Genomic DNA, 23,566 nt, shown 5'->3' with positions numbered 1-23,566 from the left:
CTCGTCCTAATTTCGCAGCCAGTTTCACGTTTCTTGTTACGTGGCGTCTGCCAGAAGCGATACGACACTAGTTGTGTGTCATATGAGAGTCATAGTCACTCCTTTCAGAGTGCACTCCACCTGGTGACGAATCGTCGGTTACCTCAGAAGGGTAATAGATATTCCTGTCGGTTGACCACCCAAATTAAAATACATTGTAACTGTGGCCAGTCTGCCAGCATCGATATGTCACAGTTTGTGTAATCTACGAAAGTCATCGTTCTATAACAAAGGGTTACTCGAAATTCCTGATTCAATATTCCTGGTGACGATCATTGGCTACCTTAAGAGAGTCATAGTTACCCATCCCAGTTGCTCACGCTGTGTCTCATTTTGGTTACTGGTGCCAGACTGCCAGAACGGATTTGTCACCAGTTGTGAACCGTAAGAAAGTCATTGTTACTATTGCAAGGCGTTCCTCGAGTTATCTGAGTCAATACTCCAGGTATTGAGTCATTGGCCTATTACGAGAGTCATAGTTACTCGTCACAGTTGCTCACCCAGATTCATATATTTTGTTACTGTGGCCAGTCTGCCAGAACCGATATGTCACTATTTGTGTATCTTAAGTGAGTAATCGTAATGCCAGCCAGGGATTACTAGCCTTTACTGATGCAGTCCTCCAGGTGACGGTGCACTAGCTACCTTGAGTGCGTCATAGCTCCTCGTCCTAATTTCGCAGCCAGTTTCAAGTTTCTTGTTACTGTGGCCAGTCTGCCAGCACCGATATGTCACAGGTTGTGTAATCTACGAAAGTCATCGTTACTATAGCCAAGGGTTACTCGAGTTTCCTGACTCAATATTCCTGAAGACGATCATTGGCTACCTTAAGAGAGTCATAGTTACCCATCCCAGTTGCTCACGCAGTGTCTCAGTTTTGTTACTGGTGCCAGACTGCCAGAACGGATTTGTCACCAGTTGTGAACCGTAAGAAAGTCATTGTTACTATTGCAAGGCGTTCCTCGAGTTATCTGAGTCAATACTCCAGGTATTGAGTCATTGGCCTATTACGAGAGTCATAGTTACTCGTCACAGTTGCTCACCCAGATACATATATTTTGTTACTGTGGCCAGTCTGCAAGAACCGATATGACACTAGTTGTGTATCTTAAGTGAGTCATCGTAATGCCTGCCATTGATTACTAGCCTTTACTGATGCAGTCCTCCAGGTGACGCTGCACTAGCTACCTTGAGTGCGTCATAGCTCCTCGTCCTAATTTCGCAGCCAGTTTCAAGTTTCTTGTTACTGTGGCCAGTCTGCCAGCACCGATATGTCACAGGTTGTGTAATCTACGAAAGTCATCGTTACTATAGCCAAGGGTTACTCGAGTTTCCTGACTCAATATTCCTGGTGACGATCATTGGCTACCTTAAGAGAGTCATAGTTACCCATCCCAGTTGCTCACGCAGTGTCTCAGTTTTGTTACTGGTGCCAGACTGCCAGAACGGATTTGTCACCAGTTGTGAACCGTAAGAAAGTCATTGTTACTATTGCAAGGCGTTCCTCGAGTTATCTGAGTCAATACTCCAGGTATTGAGTCATTGGCCTATTACGAGAGTCATAGCTACTCGTCGCAGTTGCTCACCCAGATTCATATATTTTGTTACTGTTGCCAGTCTGCCAGAACCGATATGTCACTAGTTGTGTATCTTAAGTGAGTCACCGTTATGCCTGCCAGGGATTACTAGCCTTTACTGATGCAGTCCTCCAGGTGTCGCTGCACTTGCTACCTTGAGTGCGTCATAGCTCCTCGTCCTAATATCGCAGCCAGTTTCACGTTTCTTGTTACGTGGCGTCTGCAGAAGCGATACGACACTAGTTGTGTGTCATATGAGAGTCATAGTCACTCCTTTCAGAGTGTACTCCACCTGGTGACGAATCGTCGGTTACCTCAGAAGGGTAATAATTATTCCTGTCGGTTGACCACCCAAATTAAAATACATTGTAACTGTGGCCAGTCTGCCAGCATCGATATGTCACAGGTTGTGTAATCTACGAAAGTCATCGTTCTATAACCAAGGGTTACTCGAAATTCCTGATTCAATATTCCTGGTGACGATCATTGGCTACCTTAAGAGAGTCATAGTTACCCATCCCAGTTGCTCACGCTGTGTCTCATTTTTGTTACTGGTGCCAGACTGCCAGAACGGATTTGTCACCAGTTGTGAACCGTAAGAAAGTCATTGTTACTATTGCAAGGCGTTCCTCGAGTTATCTGAGCCAATACTCCAGGTATTGAGTCATTGGCCTATTACGAGAGTCATAGTTACTCGTCACAGTTGCTCACCCAGATTCATATATTTTGTTACTGTGGCCAGTCTGCCAGAACCGATATGACACTAGTTGTGTATCTTAAGTGAGTAATCGTAATGCCTGCCAGGGATTACTAGCCTTTACTGATGCAGTCCTCCAGGTCACGCTGCACTAGCTACCTTGAGTGCGTCATAGCTCCTCGCCCTAATTTCGCAGCCAGTTTCACGTTTCTTGTTACTGTGGCGTCTGCCAGAAGCGATATGACACTAGTTGTGTGTCATATGAGAGTCATAGTCACTCCTTTCAGAGTGTACTCCACCTGGTGACGAATCGTCGGTTACCTCAGAAGGGTAATAGATATTCCTGTCGGTTGACCACCCAAATTAAAATACATTGTAACTGTGGCCAGTCTGCCAGCATCGATATGTCACAGGTTGTGTAATCTACGAAAGTCATCGTTACTATAGCCAAGGGTTACTCGAGTTTCCTGACTCAATATTCCTGGTGACGATCATTGGCTACCTTAAGAGAGTCATAGTTACCCATCCCAGTTGCTCACGCAGTGTCTCAGTTTTGTTACTGGTGCCAGACTGCCAGAACGGATTTGTCACCAGTTGTGAACCGTAAGAAAGTCATTGTTACTATTGCAAGGCGTTCCTCGAGTTATCTGAGTCAATACTCCAGGTATTGAGTCATTGGCCTATTACGAGAGTCATAGCTACTCGTCGCAGTTGCTCACCCAGATTCATATATTTTGTTACTGTTGCCAGTCTGCCAGAACCGATATGTCACTAGTTGTGTATCTGAAGTGAGTCACCGTTATGCCTGCCAGGGATTACTAGCCTTTACTGATGCAGTCCTCCAGGTGTCGCTGCACTTGCTACCTTGAGTGCGTCATAGCTCCTCGTCCTAATATCGCAGCCAGTTTCACGTTTCTTGTTACGTGGCGTCTGCAGAAGCGATACGACACTAGTTGTGTGTCATATGAGAGTCATAGTCACTCCTTTCAGAGTGTACTCCACCTGGTGACGAATCGTCGGTTACCTCAGAAGGGTAATAATTATTCCTGTCGGTTGACCACCCAAATTAAAATACATTGTAACTGTGGCCAGTCTGCCAGCACCGATATGTCACAGGTTGTGTAATCTACGAAAGTCATCGTTACTATAGCCAAGGGTTACTCGAGTTTCCTGACTCAATATTCCTGGTGACGATCATTGGCTACCTTAAGAGAGTCATAGTTACCCATCCCAGTTGCTCACGCAGTGTCTCAGTTTTGTTACTGGTGCCAGACTGCCAGAACGGATTTGTCACCAGTTGTGAACCGTAAGAAAGTCATTGTTACTATTGCAAGGCGTTCCTCGAGTTATCTGAGTCAATACTCCAGGTATTGAGTCATTGGCCTATTACGAGAGTCATAGCTACTCGTCGCAGTTGCTCACCCAGATTCATATATTTTGTTACTGTTGCCAGTCTGCCAGAACCGATATGTCACTAGTTGTGTATCTTAAGTGAGTCACCGTTATGCCTGCCAGGGATTACTAGCCTTTACTGATGCAGTCCTCGCTCCTCGCCCTAATTTCGCAGCCAGTTTCACGTTTCTTGTTACTGTGGCGTCTGCCAGAAGCGATACGACACTAGTTGTGTGTCATATGAGAGTCATAGTCACTCCTTTCAGAGTGTACTCCACCTGGTGACGAATCGTCGGTTACCTCAGAAGGGTAATAGATATTCCTGTCGGTTGACCACCCAAATTAAAATACATTGTAACTGTGGCCAGTCTGCCAGCATCGATATGTCACAGGTTGTGTAATCTACGAAAGTCATCGTTCTATAACCAAGGGTTATTCGAAATTCCTGATTCAATATTCCTGGTGACGATCATTGGCTACCTTAAGAGAGTCATAGTTACCCATCCCAGTTGCTCACGCTGTGTCTCATTTTTGTTACTGGTGCCAGACTGCCAGAACGGATTTGTCACCAGTTGTGAACCGTAAGAAAGTCATTGTTACTATTGCAAGGCGTTCCTCGAGTTATCTGAGTCAATACTCCAGGTATTGAGTCATTGGCCTATTACGAGAGTCATAGTTACTCGTCACAGTTGCTCTCCCAGATTCATATATTTTGTTACTGTGGCCAGTCTGCCAGAACCGATATGACACTAGTTGTGTATCTTAAGTGAGTCATCGTAATGCCTGCCATTGATTACTAGCCATTACTGATGCAGTCCTCCAGGTGACGCTGTACTAGCTACCTTGAGTGCGTCATAGCTCCTCGTCCTAATTTCGCAGCCAGTTTCAAGTTTCTTGTTACTGTGGCCAGTCTGCCAGCACCGATATGTCACAGGTTGTGTAATCTACGAAAGTCATCGTTACTATAGCCAAGGGTTACTCGAGTTTCCTGACTCAATATTCCTGGTGACGATCATTGGCTACCTTAAGAGAGTCATAGTTACTCATCCCAGTTGCTCACGCAGTGTCTCAGTTTTGTTACTGGTGCCAGACTGCCAGAACGGATTTGTCACCAGTTGTGAACCGTAAGAAAGTCATTGTTACTATTGCAAGGCGTTCCTCGAGTTATCTGAGTCAATACTCCAGGTATTGAGTCATTGGCCTATTACGAGAGTCATAGATACTCGTCACAGTTGCTCTCCCAGATTCATATATTTTGTTACTGTGGCCAGTCTGCCAGAACCGATATGACACTAGTTGTGTATCTTAAGTGAGTCATCGTAATGCCTGCCAGGGATTACTAGCCTTTACTGATGCAGTCCTCCAGGTGACGCTGTACTAGCTACCTTGAGTGCGTCATAGCTCCTAGTCCTAATTTCGCAGCCAGTTTCAAGTTTCTTGTTACTGTGGCCAGTCTGCCAGCACCGATATGTCACAGGTTGTGTAATCTACGAAAGTCATCGTTACTATAGCCAAGGGTTACTCGAGTTTCCTGACTCAATATTCCTGGTGACGATCATTGGCTACCTTAAGAGAGTCATAGTTACCCATCCCAGTTGCTCACGCAGTGTCTCAGTTTTGTTACTGGTGCCAGACTGCCAGAACGGATTTGCCACCAGTTGTGAACCGTAAGAAAGTCATTGTTACTATTGCAAGGCGTTCCTCGAGTTATCTGGGTCAATACTCCAGGTATTGAGTCATTGGCCTATTACGAGAGTCATAGTTACTCGTCACAGTTGCGCACCCAGATTCAGATATTTTGTTACTGTGGCCAGTCTGCCAGAACCGATATGTCACTAGTTGTGTATCTTAAGTGAGTCACCGTTATGCCTGCCAGGGATTACTAGCCTTTACTGATGCAGTCCTCCAGGTCACGCTGCACTAGCTACCTTAAGTGCGTCATAGCTCCTCGCCCTAATTTCGCAGCCAGTTTCACGTTTCTTGTTACTGTGGCGTCTGCCAGAAGCGATACGACACTAGTTGTGTGTCATATGAGAGTCATAGTCACTCCTTTCAGAGTGTACTCCACCTGGTGACGAATCGTCGGTTACCTCAGAAGGGTAATAGATATTCCTGTCGGTTGACCACCCAAATTAAAATACATTGTAACTGTGGCCAGTCTGCCAGCATCGATATGTCACAGGTTGTGTAATCTACGAAAGTCATCGTTCTATAACCAAGGGTTACTCGAAATTCCTGATTCAATATTCCTGGTGACGATCATTGGCTACCTTAAGAGAGTCATAGTTACCCATCCCAGTTGCTCACGCTGTGTCTCATTTTTGTTACTGGTGCCAGACTGCCAGAACGGATTTGTCACCAGTTGTGAACCGTAAGAAAGTCATTGTTACTATTGCAAGGCGTTCCTCCAGTTATCTGAGTCAATACTCCAGGTATTGAGTCATTGGCCTATTACGAGAGTCATAGTTACTTGTCACAGTTGCTCACCCAGATTCATATATTTTGTTACTGTGGCCAGTCTGCCAGAACCGATATGACACTAGTTGTGTATCTTAAGTGAGTCATCGTAATGCCTGCCATTGATTACTAGCCTTTACTGATGCAGTCCTCCAGGTGACGCTGTACTAGCTACCTTGAGTGCGTCATAGCTCCTCGTCCTAATTTCGCAGCCAGTTTCAAGTTTCTTGTTACTGTGGCCAGTCTGCCAGCACCGATATGTCACAGGTTGTGTAATCTACGAAAGTCATCGTTACTATAGCCAAGGGTTACTCGAGTTTCCTGACTCAATATTCCTGGTGACGATCATTGGCTACCTTAAGAGAGTCATAGTTACCCATCCCAGTTGCTCACGCAGTGTCTCAGTTTTGTTACTGGTGCCAGACTGCCAGAACGGATTTGTCACCAGTTGTGAACCGTAAGAAAGTCATTGTTACTATTGCAAGGCGTTCCTCGACTTATCTGAGTCAATACTCCAGGTATTGAGTCATTGGCCTATTACGAGAGTCATAGTTACTCGTCACAGTTGCTCACCCAGATTCATATATTTTGTTACTGTGGCCAGTCTGCCAGAACCGATATGACACTAGTTGTGTATCTTAAGTGAGTAATCGTAATGCCAGCCAGGGATTACTAGCCTTTACTGATGCAGTCCTCCAGGTGTCGCTGCACTTGCTACCTTGAGTGCGTCATAGCTCCTCGTCCTAATTTCGCAGCCAGTTTCACGTTTCTTGTTACGTGGCGTCTGCCAGAAGCGATACGACACTAGTTGTGTGTCATATGAGAGTCATAGTTACTCCTTTCAGAGTGTACTCCACCTGGTGACGAATCGTCGGTTACCTCAGAAGGGTAATAGATATTCCTGTCGGTTGACCACCCAAATTAAAATACATTGTAACTGTGGCCAGTCTGCCAGCATCGATATGTCACAGGTTGTGTAATCTACGAAAGTCATCGTTCTATAACCAAGGGTTACTCGAAATTCCTGATTCAATATTCCTGGTGACGATCATTGGCTACCTTAAGAGAGTCATACTTACCCATCCCAGTTGCTCACGCTGTGTCTCATTTTTGTTACTGGTGCCAGACTGCCAGAACGGATTTGTCACCAGTTGTGATCCGTAAGAAAGTCATTGTTACTATTGCAAGGCGTTCCTCGAGTTATCTGAGTCAATACTCCAGGTATTGAGTCATTGTCCTATTACGAGAGTCATAGTTACTCGTCACAGTTGCTCACCCAGATTCATATATTTTGTTACTGTGGCCAGTCTGCCAGAACCGATATGACACTAGTTGTGTATCTTAAGTGAGTCATCGTAATGCCAGCCAGGGATTACTAGCCTTTACTGATGCAGTCCTCCAGGTGACGCTGCACTAGCTACCTTGAGTGCGTCATAGCTCCTCGTCCTAATTTCGCAGCCAGTTTCACGTTTCTTGTTACTGTGGCCAGTCTGCCAGCACCGATATGTCACAGGTTGTGTAATCTACGAAAGTCATCGTTACTATAGCCAAGGGTTACTCGAGTTTCCTGACTCAATATTCCTGGTGACGATCATTGGCTACCTTAAGAGAGTCATAGTTACCCATCCCAGTTGCTCACGCAGTGTCTCAGTTTTGTTACTGGTGCCAGACTGCCAGAACGGATTTGTCACCAGTTGTGAACCGTAAGAAAGTCATTGTTACTATTGCAAGGCGTTCCTCGAGTTATCTGAGTCAATACTCCAGGTATTGAGTCATTGGCCTATTACGAGAGTCATAGCTACTCGTCGCAGTTGCTCACCCAGATTCATATATTTTGTTACTGTTGCCAGTCTGCCAGAACCGATATGTCACTAGTTGTGTATCTTAAGTGAGTCACCGTTATGCCTGCCAGGGATTACTAGCCTTTACTGATGCAGTCCTCCAGGTGTCGCTGCACTTGCTACCTTGAGTGCGTCATAGCTCCTCGTCCTAATATCGCAGCCAGTTTCACGTTTCTTGTTACGTGGCGTCTGCAGAAGCGATACGACACTAGTTGTGTGTCATATGAGAGTCATAGTCACTCCTTTCAGAGTGTACTCCACCTGGTGACGAATCGTCGCTTACCTCAGAAGGGTAATAATTATTCCTGTCGGTTGACCACCCAAATTAAAATACATTGTACCTGTGGCCAGTCTGCCAGCATCGATATGTCACAGGTTGTGTAATCTACGAAAGTCATCGTTCTATAACCAAGGGTTACTCGAAATTCCTGATTCAATATTCCTGGTGACGATCATTAGCTACCTTAAGAGAGTCATAGTTACCCATCCCAGTTGCTCACGCTGTGTCTCATTTTTGTTACTGGTGCCAGACTGCCAGAACGGATTTGTCACCAGTTGTGAACCGTAAGAAAGTCATTGTTACTATTGCAAGGCGTTCCTCGAGTTATCTGAGCCAATACTCCAGGTATTGAGTCATTGGCCTATTACGAGAGTCATAGTTACTCGTCACAGTTGCTCACCCAGATTCATATATTTTGTTACTGTGGCCAGTCTGCCAGAACCGATATGTCACTAGTTGTGTATCTTAAGTGAGTCACCGTTATGCCTGCCAGGGTTTACTAGCCTTTACTGATGCAGTCCTCCAGGTCACGCTGCACTAGCTACCTTGAGTGCGTCATAGCTCCTCGTCCTAATTTCGCAGCCAGTTTCACGTTTCTTGTTACTGTGGCGTCTGCCAGAAGCGATACGACACTAGTTGTGTGTCATATGAGAGTCATAGTCACTCCTTTCAGAGTGTACTCCACCTGGTGACAAATCGTCGGTTACCTCAGAAGGGTAATAGATATTCCTGTCGGTTGACCACCCAAATTAAAATACATTGTAACTGTGGCCAGTCTGCCAGCATCGATATGTCACAGGTTGTGTAATCTACGAAAGTCATCGTTCTATAACCAAGGGTTACTCGAAATTCCTGATTCAATATTCCTGGTGACGATCATTGGCTACCTTAAGAGAGTCATAGTTACCCATCCCAGTTGCTCACGCTGTGTCTCATTTTTGTTACTGGTGCCAGACTGCCAGAACGGATTTGTCACCAGTTGTGAACTGTAAGAAAGTCATTGTTACTATTGCAAGGCGTTCCTCGAGTTATCTGAGTCAATACTCCAGGTATTGAGTCATTGGCCTATTACGAGAGTCATAGTTACTCGTCACAGTTGCTCACCCAGATTCATATATTTTGTTACTGTGGCCAGTCTGCCAGAACCGATATGACACTAGTTGTGTATCTTAAGTGAGTCATCGTAATGCCTACCATTGATTACTAGCCTTTACTGATGCAGTCCTCCAGGTGACGCTGTACTAGCTACCTTGAGTGCGTCATAGCTCCTCGTCCTAATTTCGCAGCCAGTTTCAAGTTTCTTGTTACTGTGGCCAGTCTGCCAGCACCGATATGTCACAGGTTGTGTAATCTACGAAAGTCATCGTTACTATAGCCAAGGGTTACTCGAGTTTCCTGACTCAATATTCCTGGTGACGATCATTGGCTACCTTAAGAGAGTCATAGTTACCCATCCCAGTTGCTCACGCAGTGTCTCAGTTTTGTTACTGGTGCCAGACTGCCAGAACGGATTTGTCACCAGTTGTGAACCGTAAGAAAGTCATTGTTACTATTGCAAGGCGTTCCTCGAGTTATCTGAGTCAATACTCCAGGTATTGAGTCATTGGCCTATTACGAGAGTCATAGTTACTCGTCACAGTTGCTCACCCAGATTCATATATTTTGTTACTGTGGCCAGTCTGCCAGAACCGATTTGTCACTAGTTGTGTATCTTAAGTGAGTCACCGTTATGCCTGCCAGGGATTACTAGCCTTTACTGATGCAGTCCTCCAGGTCACGCTGCACTAGCTACCTTGAGTGCGTCATAGCTCCTCGCCCTAATTTCGCAGCCAGTTTCACGTTTCTTGTTACTGTGGCGTCTGCCAGAAGCGATACGACACTAGTTGTGTGTCATATGAGAGTCATAGTCACTCCTTTCAGAGTGTACTCTACCTGGTGACGAATCGTCGGTTACCTCAGAAGGGTAATAGATATTCCTGTCGGTTGACCACCCAAATTAAAATACATTGTAACTGTGGCCAGTCTGCCAGCATCGATATGTCACAGGTTGTGTAATCTACGAAAGTCATCGTTCTATAACCAAGGGTTACTCGAAATTCCTGATTCAATATTCCTGGTGACGATCATTGGCTACCTTAAGAGAGTCATAGTTACCCATCCCAGTTGCTCACGCAGTGTCTCAGTTTTGTTACTGGTGCCAGACTGCCAGAACGGATTTGTCACCAGTTGTGAACCGTAAGAAAGTCACTGTTACTATTGCAAGGCGTTCCTCGAGTTATCTGAGTCAATACTCCAGGTATTGAGTCATTGGCCTATTACGAGAGTCATAGTTACTCGTCACAGTTGCTCACCCAGATTCATATATTTTGTTACTGTGGCCAGTCTGCCAGAACCGATATGTCACTAGTTGTGTATCTTAAGTGAGTCACCGTTATGCCTGCCAGGGATTACTAGCCTTTACTGATGCAGTCCTCCAGGTGTCGCTGCACTTGCTACCTTGAGTGCGTCATAGCTCCTCGTCCTAATTTCGCAGCCAGTTTCACGTTTCTTGTTACGTGGCGTCTGCCAGAAGCGATACGACACTAGTTGTGTGTCATATGAGAGTCATAGTCACTCCTTTCAGAGTGTACTCCACCTGGTGACGAATCGTCGGTTACCTCAGAAGGGTAATAGATATTCCTGTCGGTTGACCACCCAAATTAAAATACATTGTAACTGTGGCCAGTCTGCCAGCATCGATATGTCACAGGTTGTGTAATCTACGAAAGTCATCGTTCTATAACCAAGGGTTACTCGAAATTCCTGATTCAATATTCCTGGTGACGATCATTGGCTACCTTAAGAGAGTCATAGTTACCCATCCCAGTTGCTCACGCTGTGTTTCATTTTTGTTACTGGTGCCAGACTGCCAGAACGGATTTGTCACCAGTTGTGAACTGTAAGAAAGTCATTGTTACTATTGCAAGGCGTTCCTCGAGTTATCTGAGTCAATACTCCAGGTATTGAGTCATTGGCCTATTACGAGAGTCATAGTTACTCGTCACAGTTGCTCACCCAGATTCATATATTTTGTTACTGTGGCCAGTCTGCCAGAACCGATATGACACTAGTTGTGTATCTTAAGTGAGTCATCGTAATGCCTGCCATTGATTACTAGCCTTTACTGATGCAGTCCTCCAGGTGACGCTGTACTAGCTACCTTGAGTGCGTCATAGCTCCTCGTCCTAATTTCGCAGCCAGTTTCAAGTTTCTTGTTACTGTGGCCAGTCTGCCAGCACCGATATGTCACAGGTTGTGTAATCTACGAAAGTCATCGTTACTATAGCCAAGGGTTACTCGAGTTTCCTGACTCAATATTCCTGGTGACGATCATTGGCTACCTTAAGAGAGTCATAGTTACCCATCCCAGTTGCTCACGCAGTGTCTCAGTTTTGTTACTGGTGCCAGACTGCCAGAACGGATTTGTCACCAGTTGTGAACCGTAAGAAAGTCATTGTTACTATTGCAAGGCGTTCCTCGAGTTATCTGAGTAAATACTCCAGGTATTGAGTCATTGGCCTATTACGAGAGTCATAGTTACTCGTCACAGTTGCTCACCCAGATTCATATATTTTGTTACTGTGGCCAGTCTGCCAGAACCGATATGTCACTAGTTGTGTATCTTAAGTGAGTCACCGTTATGCCTGCCAGGGATTACTAGCCTTTACTGATGCAGTACTCCAGGTCACGCTGCACTAGCTACCTTGAGTGCGTCATAGCTCCTCGCCCTAATTTCGCAGCCAGTTTCACGTTTCTTGTTACTGTGGCGTCTGCCAGAAGCGATACGACACTAGTTGTGTGTCATATGAGAGTCATAGTCACTCCTTTCAGAGTGTACTCCACCTGGTGACGAATCGTCGGTTACCTCAGAAGGGTAATATATATTCCTGTCGGTTGACCACCCAAATTAAAATACATTGTAACTGTGGCCAGTCTGCCAGCATCGATATGTCACAGGTTGTGTAATCTACGAAAGTCATCGTTCTATAACCAAGGGTTACTCGAAATTCCTGATTCAATATTCCTGGTGACGATCATTGGCTACCTTAAGAGAGTCATAGTTACCCATCCCAGTTGCTCACGCAGTGTCTCAGTTTTGTTACTGGTGCCAGACTGCCAGAACGGATTTGTCACCAGTTGTGAACCGTAAGAAAGTCATTGTTACTATTGCAAGGCGTTCCTCGAGTTATCTGAGTCAATACTCCAGGTATTGAGTCATTGGCCTATTACGAGAGTCATAGTTACTCGTCACAGTTGCTCACCCAGATTCATATATTTTGTTACTGTGGCCAGTCTGCCAGAACCGATATGACACTAGTTGTGTATCTTAAGTGAGTCATCGTAATGCCTGCCATTGATTACTAGCCTTTACTGATGCAGTCCTCCAGGTGACGCTGTACTAGCTACCTTGAGTGCGTCATAGCTCCTCGTCCTAATTTCGCAGCCAGTTTCAAGTTTCTTGTTACTGTGGCCAGTCTGCCAGCACCGATATGTCACAGGTTGTGTAATCTACGAAAGTCATCGTTACTATAGCCAAGGGTTACTCGAGTTTCCTGACTCAATATTCCTGGTGACGATCATTGGCTACCTTAAGAGAGTCATAGTTACCCATCCCAGTTGCTCACGCAGTGTCTCAGTTTTGTTACTGGTGCCAGACTGCCAGAACGGATTTGTCACCAGTTGTGAACCGTAAGAAAGTCATTGTTACTATTGCAAGGCGTTCCTCGAGTTATCTGAGTAAATACTCCAGGTATTGAGTCATTGGCCTATTACGAGAGTCATAGTTACTCGTCACAGTTGCTCACCCAGATTCATATATTTTGTTACTGTGGCCAGTCTGCCAGAACCGATATGTCACTAGTTGTGTATCTTAAGTGAGTCACCGTTATGCCTGCCAGGGATTACTAGCCTTTACTGATGCAGTACTCCAGGTCACGCTGCACTAGCTACCTTGAGTGCGTCATAGCTCCTCGCCCTAATTTCGCAGCCAGTTTCACGTTTCTTGTTACTGTGGCGTCTGCCAGAAGCGATACGACACTAGTTGTGTGTCATATGAGAGTCATAGTCACTCCTTTCAGAGTGTACTCCACCTGGTGACGAATCGTCGGTTACCTCAGAAGGGTAATAGATATTCCTGTCGGTTGACCACCCAAATTAAAATACATTGTAACTGTGGCCAGTCTGCCAGCATCGATATGTCACAGGTTGTGTAATCTACGAAAGTCATCGTTCTATAACCAAGGGTTACTCGAAATTCCTGATTCAATATTCCTGGTGACGATCATTGGCTACCTTAAGAGAGTCATAGTTACCCATCCCAGTTGCTCACGCAGTGTCTCAGTTTTGTTACTGGTGCCAGACTGCCAGAACGGATTTGTCACCAGTTGTGAACCGTAAGAAAGTCATTGTTACTATTGCAAGGCGTTCCTCGAGTTATCTGAGTCAATACTCCAGGTATTGAGTCATTGGCCTATTACGAGAGTCATAGTTACTCGTCACAGTTGCTCACCCAGATTCATATATTTTGTTACTGTGGCCAGTCTGCCAGAACCGATATGTCACTAGTTGTGTATCTTAAGTGAGTCACCGTTATGCCTGCCAGGGATTACTAGCCTTTACTGATGCAGTCCTCCAGGTGTCGCTGCACTTGCTACCTTGAGTGCGTCATAGCTCCTCGTCCTAATTTCGCAGCCAGTTTCACGTTTCTTGTTACGTGGCGTCTGCCAGAAGCGATACGACACTAGTTGTGTGTCATATGAGAGTCATAGTCACTCCTTTCAGAGTGTACTCCACCTGGTGACGAATCGTCGGTTACCTCAGAAGGGTAATAGATATTCCTGTCGGTTGACCACCCAAATTAAAATACATTCTAACTGTGGCCAGTCTGCCAGCATCGATATGTCACAGGTTGTGTAATCTACGAAAGTCATCGTTCTATAACCAAGGGTTACTCGAAATTCCTGATTCAATATTCCTGGTGACGATCATTGGCTACCTTAAGAGAGTCATAGTTACCCATCCCAGTTGCTCACGCAGTGTCTCAGTTTTGTTACTGGTGCCAGACTGCCAGAACGGATTTGTCACCAGTTGTGAACCGTAAGAAAGTCATTGTTACTATTGCAAGGCGTTCCTCGAGTTATCTGAGTCAATACTCCAGGTATTGAGTCATTGGCCTATTACGAGAGTCATAGTTACTCGTCACAGTTGCTCACCCAGATTCATATATTTTGTTACTGTGGCCAGTCTGCCAGAACCGATATGTCACTAGTTGTGTATCTTAAGTGAGTCACCGTTATGCCTGCCAGGGATTACTAGCCTTTACTGATGCAGTCCTCCAGGTGTCGCTGCACTTGCTACCTTGAGTGCGTCATAGCTCCTCGTCCTAATTTCGCAGCCAGTTTCACGTTTCTTGTTACGTGGCGTCTGCCAGAAGCGATACGACACTAGTTGTGTGTCATATGAGAGTCATAGTCACTCCTTTCAGAGTGTACTCCACCTGGTGACGAATCGTCGGTTACCTCAGAAGGGTAATAGATATTCCTGTCGGTTGACCACCCAAATTAAAATACATTGTAACTGTGGCCAGTCTGCCAGCATCGATATGTCACAGGTTGTGTAATCTACGAAAGTCATCGTTCTATAACCAAGGGTTACTCGAAATTCCTGATTCAATATTCCTGGTGACGATCATTGGCTACCTTAAGAGAGTCATAGTTACCCATCCCAGTTGCTCACGCTGTGTCTCATTTTTGTTACTGGTGCCAGACTGCCAGAACGGATTTGTCACCAGTTGTGAACTGTAAGAAAGTCATTGTTACTATTGCAAGGCGTTCCTCGAGTTATCTGAGTCAATACTCCAGGTATTGAGTCATTGGCCTATTACGAGAGTCATAGTTACTCGTCACAGTTGCTCACCCAGATTCATATATTTTGTTACTGTGGCCAGTCTGCCAGAACCGATATGACACTAGTTGTGTATCTTAAGTGAGTCATCGTAATGCCTGCCATTGATTACTAGCCTTTACTGATGCAGTCCTCCAGGTGACGCTGTACTAGCTACCTTGAGTGCGTCATAGCTCCTCGTCCTAATTTCGCAGCCAGTTTCAAGTTTCTTGTTACTGTGGCCAGTCTGCCAGCACCGATATGTCACAGGTTGTGTAATCTACGAAAGTCATCGTTACTATAGCCAAGGGTTACTCGAGTTTCCTGACTCAATATTCCTGGTGACGATCATTGGCTACCTTAAGAGAGTCATAGTTACCCATCCCAGTTGCTCACGCAGTGTCTCAGTTTTGTTACTGGTGCCAGACTGCCAGAACGGATTTGTCACCAGTTGTGAACCGTAAGAAAGTCATTGTTACTATTGCAAGGCGTTCCTCGAGTTATCTGAGTAAATACTCCAGGTATTGAGTCATTGGCCTATTACGAGAGTCATAGTTACTCGTCACAGTTGCTCACCCAGATTCATATATTTTGTTACTGTGGCCAGTCTGCCAGAACCGATATGTCACTAGTTGTGTATCTTAAGTGAGTCACCGTTATGCCTGCCAGGGATTACTAGCCTTTACTGATGCAGTACTCCAGGTCACGCTGCACTAGCTACCTTGAGTGCGTCATAGCTCCTCGCCCTAATTTCGCAGCCAGTTTCACGTTTCTTGTTACTGTGGCGTCTGCCAGAAGCGATACGACACTAGTTGTGTGTCATATGAGAGTCATAGTCACTCCTTTCAGAGTGTACTCCACCTGGTGACGAATCGTCGGTTACCTCAGAAGGGTAATAGATATTCCTGTCGGTTGACCACCCAAATTAAAATACATTGTAACTGTGGCCAGTCTGCCAGCATCGATATGTCACAGGTTGTGTAATCTACGAAAGTCATCGTTCTATAACCAAGGGTTACTCGAAATTCCTGATTCAATATTCCTGGTGACGATCATTGGCTACCTTAAGAGAGTCATAGTTACCCATCCCAGTTGCTCACGCAGTGTCTCAGTTTTGTTACTGGTGCCAGACTGCCAGAACGGATTTGTCACCAGTTGTGAACCGTAAGAAAGTCATTGTTACTATTGCAAGGCGTTCCTCGAGTTATCTGAGTCAATACTCCAGGTATTGAGTCATTGGCCTATTACGAGAGTCATAGTTACTCGTCACAGTTGCTCACCCAGATTCATATATTTTGTTACTGTGGCCAGTCTGCCAGAACCGATATGTCACTAGTTGTGTATCTTAAGTGAGTCACCGTTATGCCTGCCAGGGATTACTAGCCTTTACTGATGCAGTCCTCCAGGTGTCGCTGCACTTGCTACCTTGAGTGCGTCATAGCTCCTCGTCCTAATTTCGCAGCCAGTTTCACGTTTCTTGTTACGTGGCGTCTGCCAGAAGCGATACGACACTAGTTGTGTGTCATATGAGAGTCATAGTCACTCCTTTCAGAGTGTACTCCACCTGGTGACGAATCGTCGGTTACCTCAGAAGGGTAATAGATATTCCTGTCGGTTGACCACCCAAATTAAAATACATTCTAACTGTGGCCAGTCTGCCAGCATCGATATGTCACAGGTTGTGTAATCTACGAAAGTCATCGTTCTATAACCAAGGGTTACTCGAAATTCCTGATTCAATATTCCTGGTGACGATCATTGGCTACCTTAAGAGAGTCATACTTACCCATCCCAGTTGCTCACGCTGTGTCTCATTTTTGTTACTGGTGCCAGACTGCCAGAACGGATTTGTCACCAGTTGTGATCCGTAAGAAAGTCATTGTTACTATTGCAAGGCGTTCCTCGAGTTATCTGAGTCAATACTCCAGGTATTGAGTCATTGTCCTATTACGAGAGTCATAGTTACTCGTCACAGTTGCTCACCCAGATTCATATATTTTGTTACTGTGGCCAGTCTGCCAGAACCGATATGACACTAGTTGTGTATCTTAAGTGAGTCATCGTAATGCCAGCCAGGGATTACTAGCCTTTACTGATGCAGTCCTCCAGGTGACGCTGCACTAGCTACCTTGAGTGCGTCATAGCTCCTCGTCCTAATTTCGCAGCCAGTTTCACGTTTCTTGTTACTGTGGCCAGTCTGCCAGCACCGATATGTCACAGGTTGTGTAATCTACGAAAGTCATCGTTACTATAGCCAAGGGTTACTCGAGTTTCCTGACTCAATATTCCTGGTGACGATCATTGGCTACCTTAAGAGAGTCATAGTTACCCATCCCAGTTGCTCACGCAGTGTCTCAGTTTTGTTACTGGTGCCAGACTGCCAGAACGGATTTGTCACCAGTTGTGAACCGTAAGAAAGTCATTGTTACTATTGCAAGGCGTTCCTCGAGTTATCTGAGTCAATACTCCAGGTATTGAGTCATTGGCCTATTACGAGAGTCATAGCTACTCGTCGCAGTTGCTCACCCAGATTCATATATTTTGTTACTGTGGCCAGTCTGCCAGAACCGATATGTCACTAGTTGTGTATCTTAAGTGAGTCACCGTTATGCCTGCCAGGGATTACTAGCCTTTACTGATGCAGTCCTCCAGGTGTCGCTGCACTTGCTACCTTGAGTGCGTCATAGCTCCTCGTCCTAATATCGCAGCCAGTTTCACGTTTCTTGTTACGTGGCGTCTGCAGAAGCGATACGACACTAGTTGTGTGTCATATGAGAGTCATAGTCACTCCTTTCAGAGTGTACTCCACCTGGTGACGAATCGTCGGATACCTCAGAAGGGTAATAATTATTCCTGTCGGTTGACCACCCAAATTAAAATACATTGTACCTGTGGCCAGTCTGCCAGCATCGATATGTCACAGGTTGTGTAATCTACGAAAGTCATCGTTCTATAACCAAGGGTTACTCGAAATTCCTGATTCAATATTCCTGGTGACGATCATTGGCTACCTTAAGAGAGTCATAGTTACCCATCCCAGTTGCTCACGCTGTGTCTCATTTTTGTTACTGGTGCCAGACTGCCAGAACGGATTTGTCACCAGTTGTGAACCGTAAGAAAGTCATTGTTACTATTGCAAGGCGTTCCTCGAGTTATCTGAGCCAATACTCCAGGTATTGAGTCATTGGCCTATTACGAGAGAGTTGTTACTCGTCACAGTTGCTCACCCAGATGCATATATTTTGTTACTGTGGCCAGTCTGCCAGAACCGATATGACACTAGTTGTGTATCTTAAGTGAGTAATCGTAATGCCAGCCAGGGATTACTAGCCTTTACTGATGCAGTCCTCCAGGTGACGCTGCTCTAGCTACCTTGAGTGCGTCATAGCTCCTCGTCCTAATTTCGCAGCCAGTTTCAAGTTTCTTGTTACTGTGGCCAGTCTGCCAGCACCGATATGTCACAGGTTGTGTAATCTACGAAAGTCATCGTTATTATAGCCAAGGGTTACTCGAGTTTCTTGACTCAATATTCCTGGTGACGATCATTGGCTACCTTAAGAGAGTCATAGTTACCCATCCCAGTTGCTCACGCAGTGTCTCAGTTTTGTTACTGGTGCCAGACTGCCAGAACGGATTTGTCACCAGTTGTGAACCGTAAGAAAGTCATTGTTACTATTGCAAGGCGTTCCTCGAGTTATCTGAGTCAATACTCCAGGTATTGAGTCATTGGCCTATTACGAGAGTCATAGCTACTCGTCACAGTTGCTCACCCAGATTCATATATTTTGTTACTCTGGCCAGTCTGCCAGAACCGATATGTCACTAGTTGTGTATCTTAAGTGAGTCACCGTTATGCCTGCCAGGGATTACTAGCCTTTACTGATGCAGTCCTCCAGGTCACGCTGCACTAGCTACCGTGAGTGCATCATAGCTCCTCGCCCTAATTTCGCAGCCAGTTTCACGTTTCTTGTTACTGTGGCGTCTGCCAGAAGCGATACGACACTAGTTGTGTGTCATATGAGAGTCATAGTCACTTCTTTCAGAGTGTACTCCACCTGGTGACGAATCGTCGGTTACCTCAGAAGGGTAATAGATATTCCTGTCGGTTGACCACCCAAATTAAAATACATTGTAACTGTGGCCAGTCTGCCAGCATCGATATGTCACAGGTTGTGTAATCTACGAAAGTCATCGTTCTATAACCAAGGGTTACTCGAAATTCCTGATTCAATATTCCTGGTGACGATCATTGGCTACCTTAAGAGAGTCATACTTACCCATCCCAGTTGCTCACGCTGTGTCTCAGTTTTGTTACTGGTGCCAGACTGCCAGAACGGATTTGTCACCAGTTGTGAACCGTAAGAAAGTCATTGTTACTATTGCAAGGCGTTCCTCGAGTTATCTGAGTCAATACTCCAGGTATTGAGTCATTGGCCTATTACGAGAGTCATAGTTACTCGTCACAGTTGCTCTCCCAGATTCATATATTTTGTTACTGTGGCCAGTCTGCCAGAACCGATATGACACTAGTTGTGTATCTTAAGTGAGTCATCGTAATGCCTGCCATTGATTACTAGCCTTTACTGATGCAGTCCTCCAGGTGACGCTGTACTAGCTACCTTGAGTGCGTCATAGCTCCTCGTCCTAATTTCGCAGCCAGTTTCAAGTTTCTTGTTACTGTGGCCAGTCTGCCAGCACCGATATGTCACAGGTTGTGTAATCTACGAAAGTCATCGTTACTATAGCCAAGGGTTACTCGAGTTTCCTGACTCAATATTCCTGGTGACGATCATTGGCTACCTTAAGAGAGTCATAGTTACCCATCCCAGTTGCTACCGCAGTGTCTCAGTTTTGTTACTGGTGCCAGACTGCCAGAACGGATTTGTCACCAGTTGTGAACCGTAAGAAAGTCATTGTTACTATTGCAAGGCGTTCCTCGAGTTATCTGAGTCAATACTCCAGGTAATGAGTCATTGGCCTATTACGAGAGTCATAGTTACTCGTCACAGTTGCTCACCCAGATTCATATATTTTGTTACTGTGGCCAGTCTGCCAGAACCGATATGTCACTAGTTGTGTATCTTAAGTGAGTCACCGTTATGCCTGCCAGGGATTACTAGCCTTTACTGATGCAGTCCTCCAGGTCACGCTACACTAGCTACCTTGAGTGCGTCATAGCTCCTCGCCCTAATTTCGCAGCCAGTTTCACGTTTCTTGTTACTGTGGCGTCTGCCAGAAGCGATACGACACTAGTTGTGTGTCATATGAGAGTCATAGTCACTCCTTTCAGAGTGTACTCCACCTGGTGACGAATCGTCGGTTACCTCAGAAGGGTAATAGATATTCCTGTCGGTTGACCACCCAAATTAAAATACATTGTAACTGTGGCCAGTCTGCCAGCATCGATATGTCACAGGTTGTGTAATCTACGAAAGTCATCGTTCTATAACCAAGGGTTACTCGAAATTCCTGATTCAATATTCCTGGTGACGATCATTGGCTACCTTAAGAGAGTCATAGTTACCCATCCCAGTTGCTCACGCTGTGTCTCATTTTTGTTACTGGTGCCAGACTGCCAGAACGGATTTGTCACCAGTTGTGAACTGTAAGAAAGTCATTGTTACTATTGCAAGGCGTTCCTCGAGTTATCTGAGTCAATACTCCAGGTATTGAGTCATTGGCCTATTACGAGAGTCATAGTTACTCGTCACAGTTGCTCACCCAGATTCATATATTTTGTTACTGTGGCCAGTCTGCCAGAACCGATATGACACTAGTTGTGTATCTTAAGTGAGTCATCGTAATGCCTGCCATTGATTACTAGCCTTTACTGATGCAGTCCTCCAGGTGACGCTGTACTAGCTACCTTGAGTGCGTCATAGCTCCTCGTCCTAATTTCGCAGCCAGTTTCAAGTTTCTTGTTACTGTGGCCAGTCTGCCAGCACCGATATGTCACAGGTTGTGTAATCTACGAAAGTCATCGTTACTATAGCCAAGGGTTACTCGAGTTTCCTGACTCAATATTCCTGGTGACGATCATTGGCTACCTTAAGAGAGTCATAGTTACCCATCCCAGTTGCTCACGCAGTGTCTCAGTTTTGTTACTGGTGCCAGACTGCCAGAACGGATTTGTCACCAGTTGTGAACCGTAAGAAAGTCATTGTTACTATTGCAAGGCGTTCCTGGAGTTATCTGAGTCAATACTCCAGGTATTGAGTCATTGGCCTATTACGAGAGTCATAGTTACTCGTCACAGTTGCTCACCCAGATTCATATATTTTGTTACTGTGGCCAGTCTGCCAGAACCGATATGTCACTAGTTGTGTATCTTAAGTGAGTCACCGTTATGCCTGCCAGGGATTACTAGCCTTTACTGATGCAGTCCTCCAGGTCACGCTGCATTAGCTACCTTGAGTGCGTCATAGCTCCTCGCCCTAATTTCGCAGCCAGTTTCACGTTTCTTGTTACTGTGGCGTCTGCCAGAAGCGATACGACACTAGTTGTGTGTCATATGAGAGTCATAGTCACTCCTTTCAGAGTGTACTCCACCTGGTGACGAATCGTCGGTTACCTCAGAAGGGTAATAGATATTCCTGTCGGTTGACCACCCAAATTAAAATACATTGTAACTGTGGCCAGTCTGCCAGCATCGATATGTCACAGGTTGTGTAATCTACGAAAGTCATCGTTCTATAACCAAGGGTTACTCGAAATTCCTGATTCAATATTCCTGGTGACGATCATTGGCTACCTTAAGAGAGTCATAGTTACCCATCCCAGTTGCTCACGCTGTGTCTCATTTTTGTTACTGGTGCCAGACTGCCAGAACGGATTTGTCACCAGTTGTGAACCGTAAGAAAGTCATTGTTACTATTGCAAGGCGTTCCTCGAGTTATCTGAGTCAATACTCCAGGTATTGAGTCATTGGCCTATTACGAGAGTCATAGTTACTCGTCACAGTTGCTCACCCAGATTCATATATTTTGTTACTGTGGCCAGTCTGCCAGAACCGATATGACACTAGTTGTGTATCTTAAGTGAGTCATCGTAATGCCTGCCATTGATTACTAGCCTTTACTGATGCAGTCCTCCAGGTGACGCTGTACTAGCTACCTTGAGTGCGTCATAGCTCCTCGTCCTAATTTCGCAGCCAGTTTCAAGTTTCTTGTTACTGTGGCCAGTCTGCCAGCACCGATATGTCACAGGTTGTGTAATCTACGAAAGTCATCGTTACTATAGCCAAGGGTCACTCGAGTTTCCTGACTCAATATTCCTGGTGACGATCATTGGCTACCTTAAGAGAGTCATAGTTACCCATCCCAGTTGCTCACGCAGTGTCTCAGTTTTGTTACTGGTGCCAGACTGCCAGAACGGATTTGTCACCAGTTGTGAACCGTAAGAAAGTCATTGTTACTATTGCAAGGCGTTCCTCGAGTTATCTGAGTCAATACTCCAGGTATTGAGTCATTGGCCTATTACGAGAGTCATAGTTACTCGTCACAGTTGCTCACCCAGATTCATATATTTTGTTACTGTGGCCAGTCTGCCAGAACCGATATGTCACTAGTTGTGTATCTTAAGTGAGTCACCGTTATGCCTGCCAGGGATTACTAGCCTTTACTGATGCAGTCCTCCAGGTCACGCTGCACTAGCTACCTTGAGTGCGTCATAGCTCCTCGCCCTAATTTCGCAGCCAGTTTCACGTTTCTTGTTACTGTGGCGTCTGCCAGAACCGATACGACACTAGTTGTGTGTCATATGAGAGTCATAGTCACTCCTTTCAGAGTGTACTCCACCTGGTGACGAATCGTCGGTTACCTCAGAAGGGTAATAGATATTCCTGTCGGTTGACCACCCAAATTAAAATACATTGTAACTGTGGCCAGTCTGCCAGCATCGATATGTCACAGGTTGTGTAATCTACGAAAGTCATCGTTCTATAACCAAGGGTTATTCGAAATTCCTGATTCAATATTCCTGGTGACGATCATTGGCTACCTTAAGAGAGTCATAGTTACCCATCCCAGTTGCTCACGCTGTGTCTCATTTTTGTTACTGGTGCCAGACTGCCAGAACGGATTTGTCACCAGTTGTGAACCGTAAGAAAGTCATTGTTACTATTGCAAGGCGTTCCTCGAGTTATCTGAGTCAATACTACAGGTATTGAGTCATTGGCCTATTACGAGAGTCATAGTTACTCGTCACAGTTGCTCTCCCAGATTCATATATTTTGTTACTGTGGCCAGTCTGCCAGAACCGATATGACACTAGTTGTGTATCTTAAGTGAGTCATCGTAATGCCTGCCATTGATTACTAGCCTTTACTGATGCAGTCCTCCAGGTGACGCTGTACTAGCTACCT

This window comes from Schistocerca gregaria, chromosome 9 (assembly GCF_023897955.1).
Source record: "Schistocerca gregaria isolate iqSchGreg1 chromosome 9, iqSchGreg1.2, whole genome shotgun sequence".
Classification (NCBI taxonomy): Eukaryota; Metazoa; Arthropoda; class Insecta; order Orthoptera; family Acrididae; genus Schistocerca; species Schistocerca gregaria.
Note: the sequence above shows the minus strand (reverse complement) of the source record.